General features: G+C 40.2%; 1 protein-coding gene across 1 annotated transcript in view; it reads right to left on the minus strand.

Moving 5' to 3' along the window:
* Positions 1-2,870, minus strand: part of TYMP (thymidine phosphorylase) — a 48,328-nt gene extending 45,458 nt beyond the window's left edge. The window contains exon 1 of the mRNA XM_063445487.1: positions 2,358-2,870. The gene's annotated coding sequence lies outside the window, so the exon portion shown is untranslated. The remainder of the gene's footprint in view (positions 1-2,357) is intronic.
* Positions 2,871-7,473: the final 4,603 nt, after the last annotated feature.

Here is a 7,473-nt window from a genome sequence, read left to right on the forward strand (position 1 = left end):
CTCACACATCTCATATCATGGAAAATATTCAAGTGAAGCAATGCAGGTCTCAAGATCATTGAGATTGTAGACTACCATGTGTTTTCCTGTTAGTTGCTCAAAAAGCCATCAAACCCTCGACCTAGCAGACTTCCCAGACAACACAAAATTAGAATAAATAGAGTTGCATCGGCAAATTAAACTAATAGGAAACCACGGGGAAGATCGAGACAGGCTGTTTTCTAATAGCAGGGGGATAGATCAGATTAAACTAGCTATGTGGGGGACGTTTAAAGTGTCCATTAGCCGCGTTATTTTTAGGGAGATGTAAACTCCTTTACAGGAATAACGAGGTACTGACGACTATATGCCCTGTTTTGATAACGGCATGCGTGCGTGTTACCTCTTAACATCCTATCCACTTGGTTATTACATCCAGTGGGTATGCCTATAATACCTGGAGTGCTGAACACTTTAAACCCGGCACCGCTTAGAGAAGAGTTCTCTCTCTCTTCCACTTGTAACCGGATGCAAGTCCATGTATCCAATACTGTGATAGATGCTACGATCTGTATCCTGTAGTAGCTACACTTACAGACTACTGATTCAACGTGATCGGCAATCGTCCCCCCTCCCCCTCCTTTCCTCGAGCCCCCATGTTCTGAGTTCCCTTAATTCCTTCAGACTTTGGCAATATCAGCAAACATTAGAGGTACCTACCTATTTACTAATCCTCCTACAGTTATATACTAAAAGTATATGGGTTCCTCTGATATAGAAATTGGATATTTTGAGACTTATATCTCAGTATTTTAAAATACACGAGTTTGATTTATTCACTTATTTATTTATTTATTTATTTATATCACTTGGGTTGCACTCTTCCATTTATTTTTGTGTATTGTCTTGTTGATGTCTTCGGCCATATAGATATACTAATAAAGGCTTTAACCACTTATATGAAATTTTAATTCTTGGAGGTTCTCTTTCACGGAGTGAGGACCACCCACAACAATTTTTGTGAGTGGTTACCTCTAATCCATCTTATTCATATCTTCTCAGTATCTATGGTCCATGCCCTTGAGTTCCTCCGTAACCTACTAGGAGGCACCGGTGTTAACTTGTTTACCACCGTAGCCTCAACTGACAAATCAACTTGAACTCTAAGTCGGATCACGGAGTTGCTGCGTTCCAGTAAAACAAATATGAATGCTAACTTTGGCCAGTATTTGTGACTAAGTGGCTACTAAAAAGACTGGGTATACCCCATTTGCAATACAGTGGGTTGTCTACTTTTGCAAATGGTATACCATCATAGTGGTAATTCTCATTCCTGGGCTACCATACGGTCTCGAAGGCAACATAACTTGTCTGGCAAATGTCAATGTGTATAAACTGAAAAATGTAATGTGCCATATTTGACCCTGTAACTTTCGAAAACATCAAAAAACATGCACATAGGGGGTATTGTTGTACTCGTGAGACATTGCTGAATACAAATATGTGTATTTTATTGCAGCAAAAGCAAACAGTATTATGACATTTACAATTAAAATGCAATGCAGAACTAAAAAATTACAACATTTCTTAATTTCTCACATTTTCTTAGATTTCATTCATATGAAATTATGTTTTATATATTAATATTCGATGTGAAATAAAAGCTGCATTTCTCCTGAAAAAGTGATATATATAATACAGACATATAGTCAAATTCCTGGTTTTTTTTTTTTTGTTTTTTTTTTTTTATCAGAACTTGTACAATTGTCTCAGTCCTTAAGGAGTTAAACTACAATAAATATGTTTTGAAATCAGTCTGTGTACATAACATACATTGTTTTTATTCTATATTACATTTTAGTTGACAAATTGTAATTAGTAAGTCACTTGAAATTTCTCAGAACAGTCCTGCCCCTGACCAAAGCCCCATTCACACCCATACAATGAATGTTCCCCACTTTCTCCATTTGGAATGTTTGCATTATATTATCTGATAATGCAGTGTTAGCTCACTATATTTAATCAATTTCAGAGTTAGACACATTCTGACATATATGACATATTCTCCCCAATCTCTTGTTTCCCTATAGTTGTTAATACAGTCCATTTATAGTACAGTTCTGAATAATCTTTCCTGATAGCACTATACTGTTTGTGTTTGTGTGTTACTATTTTTAATTTATATATTATCCTTTACACTCCATAAAGAACTCATCACAAAGTGAAGCTCTCTTTGTGTGTGTCACTGTATCAGAATGCGTGTATTACCTCTGCCATAGGATTGTCTCTATGGGTCTCTCACAGTGCTCCTACCAGGAAGCCTATATGGAGCTCTCCATCTAGATTGTGGGTCCCCTTGGTCCTGGCATTGTACCAACCTTAGCAGTTTCTCTGGTGAGGTCCCAATCTGTATCTCTGGCGGATGAGTGAGGCAGAATATAGCAGGACAGCTCCTTCCTCAGTAATACTCTGTGCTGTGAACTTGAACTTGAACAGCAGATCAGTGTGGACTGTAATGGAATGCTGGCTCTGCTACACTACACGGCTGTTAGTATCTTCTTGCCTTTTTCTTGAGTGTTGATCTAACTCTGCTTTTGAATTCTTCAGACAGAATGACCTCCTTGTAGCAGTGCTGCAGAAGGGCTGCTGTTAATGTCTGTGTTCTTGGCAAGGTATGAAATTGGAAGTGGTTTGTTTTTTGTTAATATGGACTTTGTCCCCTTACAGTGTGTATAAATATGCACAGGATCTGTCGGTGTGTTAGTGCTATTGCAGGATGAGTGTGTCTGTGTTCCTTGGAAGGTGTGTATATGTGCATTCTCTGAGTGTGGCAGTGCTGGTGATAGAATGAGGATGTGAAGTGTCTGTGCTTGTCACAGGATGGTAGTTGGTGTATGTGCTTGGCTGTCAACACCCTGCAGGGCTGTAACATTTATAATGGTGTTTAGTGCCTTGTCATTACTTATGTACTTGATGTTCCCCTCCTGAAATATGATTAACCACTCAATATATCATTTCTTGTTACTCACTGCTACTAACATACACACACAAAGTAAAAAAGAGTAAAGGAGCCGAAACACTACAACATAATCAAATTAAGATTTATTCCATCATTAAGGGGAGCCAGCAACGTTTCGACAAATGCAGTGTCTTTGTCAAGATGAGGATCTAACTAACACCACAACATTTAAATACCCTCTCAATTACATCAATTAATACATCTTCATTTGGTTGTGCTGTAATAATGTGGCTCCATAATTCTTTTTCAAAAGCAACTTGATAGATAAGCACCAGTACACACTGATGAATAGCTACTAAAGTTAAACAATGAGACCCGATATGGGTACCATAACCACTATGTCACTGCAGAGATAGCCGCCACCTGCGGTTAGAAATGTAAAGATTTGGTGCCTATTGAATAAACAATAGTGGTTGCAGGACTCTGTGGAAATAGTATTATTATCAGTAGCTTCCATGTGGATTCACAAAGTAGCAATATTAGGCAGAAAATGTATCAGCTAATTGTATCTTTTCTTCCCATATGAGGGCAAGAGAAATAAAAAATAGCTGAGTGAAAATAATCTAGTAAAGGTTCTGTCATATACATAAACCAATACACTAAGAAATAAATAGAATAAATGGGAGAAATACATTATCCCACTGCAGTAGAAATCCAAAGTATTATGTCATTTATATCGTGTAGCCGACAGATTGCTTAAAATATAAAAGATTTTATTAGCAACAATACACTGTCTAAAACTTACACACTTAATATAAAAGACAATATAAAAGACAATAAAATTCCCAAGTATGAAGAGCAGTTGCTGCCAAGTTTAGAGTCTGAGGGTCCAAACGATGTAAATAACTCTCTCACCAGCCCGATGAAGTTGAGTATGAACCTCCTCGTGCTGTGTGTAAACTTTCTGCCAGCCACCATAAAAGGCCACTCTAAAATGTGCAGTTTTATCACACAGCACAATGCCACAGATGTTGCAAGTTTTAAGGGAGCGTGCAATAGACATGCTGACTGCAGGAATGTCCACCAGAGCTGTTGCCCGTGAATTGAATGTTAATTTCTCTAACATAAGCCATCTCCAAAGGCATTTCAGAGAATTTGGCAGTATATCCAACCGGCCTCACAACCGCAGACCATGTGTAACCACACCAGCCCAGGATCTCCACATCCAGCATCTTCACTTCCAAGATCATCTGAGACCAGCCACCATGACATCTGCTGCAACAATTGGTTTGCATAACAAAATAATTTCTGCACAAACTGTCAGAAACCGTCTCAGGGAAACTCATCTGCATGCTCGTTGTCCTCATCGGGGCCTCTTCCTCACTGCAGTTAGTGGGTGTGGGTGAGCAGTTTGCTGATGTCAATGTTGTGGATCGAGTGGCCCATGGTGGCGGTGGGGTTATGGTGTGGTCAGGCGTATGTAATGGACAACGAACAGAGGTGCATTTTATTGATGGCATTTTGAATGCACAGAGATACCGTGATGAGATCCTGAGGCCCATTGTTGTGCCATTCATCCACGACCATCACCTCATGTTGCAGCATGATAATGCATTGCCCCATGTTGCTAAGATCTGTACACAATTCCAGAAGCTGAAAACATCCCAGTTCTTGCATGGCCAGCATACTCACCGGACATGTCACCCATTGAGCATGTTTGGGATGCTCTGGTTCGGCGTATACGACAGCGTGTTCCAGGTTCTGCCAATATCCAGTAACTTCGCACAGCCATTGAAAAGTAGTGGACCAACATTCCACAGGCCACAATCAACAACCTTATCAACTCTATGCGAAGGAGCAAACAGAGTTTGGTGAGTCAAATGGTGGTCACACCAGACACTGACTGGTTTTCAGACCCCCCCAGACTTCCCTAATACAGTAAAACTGCACATTTTAGAGTGGCCTTTTATTGTGGCCAGCCTAAGGCACACCTGTGCAATAATCATGCTGTCTAATCAGCATCTTGATTTGCCACACCTGTGAGGTGGATGGATTATCTCGGCAAAGGAGAAGTGCTCACTAACACAGATTTAGACAGATTTGTGAACAATATTTGAGAGAAATAGGCCTTTTGTGTACATAGAAAAAGTCTTAACTCTTTGAGTTCAGCTTATTAAAAATGAGGGCAAAAACTAAAGTGTTACGTTTATAATTTTGTTCAGTATATTATGCAGTTATTTGTGTGTGCTGGGTGCTGGCTGCACTTGTGTGTGTGTGTGTGTATGTGTGTATCTGTGTGTCAGTGTGTGTCTGTGTGTGTATCTGTGTGTCAGTGTGTATTTGTGTGTATGTGCCTGTGGGTGTATCTGTGCGTGTATGTGCCAGTGGGTGTATGTGTGTGTATCTAAATGAGTGTGTATTTGTTTGTATGTGCCAGAGTGGATATCTGTGTGTCAAGTTGTATTTATATGCCAGTGCGTTTATCTGTGTGTCAAGTTGTGTATGCCAGTGTGTGTGTGTCAATGTGTATATCTGTGTGTCAGTGTGTATCAGTGTGTGTATGTGTACGTTTTTTAACAGTGTGTGGAGGTTGGGGGTGGGGTGTGTGGTGAAACCAACCTCGCCACTGGGCATTGGAGAAGCCTGTTTGCCCGCCTCCTGCCTGCTGACTATGGCCCCTGGGAGATTTGGCCCCTTTAAATACAGTATTTGGGCATATTTTATTATGCTGCTGCTGGCACTTTAAGAACCATCAGGGGACATACTGTGGAGTTACTGGGTGGCCACAATTTCATGTATCAGAGGCACATGGTGAGAACAATGGATGAAGCACATGGTGAGAACAATGGATGGCGGCTATTTAAACTCACAGACACTGTTGTGACTTTTCTACATGGTGCCATCTCGCCGGTATTTGGTGCACAAAGACATCATGCAGTAGTTTTAAACTATACAACAGGGGACACATTATACAGTAATTATTTTTTATATAGCCTGTATATGTTCTGCGGAATCTGCATTAAACTGTATCTTCCAAACTACTGAAGGGTTGAAGGGTGAATTTTGAATATGTGGTTCACCCAGATCCCCCGGTTCTGAGGATATACTTTTTATGGGGTTATTGCATGTTTTGGGGTCCCTGTGATATGTTTTATAAAACTGTATTTCTCTGTCTGTTATATATTATATTACCCATTGGGTTCAGTAATCATATCACAGGCAGAGGGGAGGATTTTGTGTGGGAGTGTCTGTGTGTATTGTACGTATTGATTGGTTGTTCTGTAAAACCCTGTGGGCAGTACTATGTTTGTGGATTGGGAAAAAAAGAGGCTGTATGTGCCGGTACAGTCAGTTCTACTTTACCCTCAATTTGGAGTGCCATCTCTTATTGGGGGAATCTGCTACAAGGGATTGCTATGCTTGTCATATTCCCTTGCTAAATCCCTGCTAAACTCTTGTAAGCGCTGGTTCCTGTTTTGCTCTCTGGAGGAGTCTACGGTGGTTATGGTTTCTGCTGCAGTGCTTGGAGTCCTCAGGAAACGCTAGAAGCATTTTTCAACGGAGGTACCCAGTCGGGGTGCCAGGCGATCCGTTACAGGGTGTGCAGCCACCTCCCTGAAATTAGTTTTTGCATGTTGGTATATCTGTGTATATACCCTAAGAGTGACAGTGGCTGATGAGTTTAAAGAGTGCTAGTTGATTGTTGATGTCAGGGGGACATAATGTTCATTTGATCCAGCTTTTCCTTGTAGACGTGTTTCCAGCTCTGCCTGCAAGGGTAGACGCTAATTTCATCTGCTAATTTTTGCACGGGATTAGCATTAGGCAATCTGGAACAGAGTCCTGGGCCTCCTAAGTCACATGTGCCGGGAGTGTAACTAGACCGCAGTACAAAATTGCAGATATCTCTGTATGAATGGTGTTTCAAGCAAAAACTCTACACATACAGATTGCTTACTCCATGACCATTTCTTAAAGCAGAGGTGGCCATGGAGGTTTAGTAACCCTTTAATCATCATCATTGTATTAAATTAATTTGGGTATCCTCGGGAACCTATTTATCATATATGATTAATTTGTCCTAGACAATTTTATTTCATTATTGTGATAAATGCACAAATCTGTTTTACAATTAAAGCTCTGACACTACATATTTTGCAATATTGCTAGTGAAATTATGAAATTTAACATGGAAATGTTACAATATTTAATATTATTTTTTTAGTATGCTGAAATTGTGGTTACATTGCTTAACCTGATTTAATTTTGCATATTTTGTAATCTTTTGCATGACATTTAAAACCCTTAAAGGGATACTGTAGTGCCAGGAATACAAAGCTGTATTCCTGGCACTCCCGATCCCTCTGCCTCTCCCTTTCCCCCAGTAAATAAAGGGTTAAAAACCCTTTATTTACTTACCTTATCCCCGCATGGATGTCGACATTGTGTGTGTGCGCGCATGTGAAAGTGTGTGTGTGTTAGTGGGAGTATCTGTCAGTGTGTGTATATGTCAATGAGTGTGTGTCTGTCAGTGA

The sequence above is a fragment of the Pelobates fuscus genome, chromosome 3 (assembly GCF_036172605.1).
Source record: "Pelobates fuscus isolate aPelFus1 chromosome 3, aPelFus1.pri, whole genome shotgun sequence".
In the NCBI taxonomy this organism is placed as follows: Eukaryota; Metazoa; Chordata; class Amphibia; order Anura; family Pelobatidae; genus Pelobates; species Pelobates fuscus.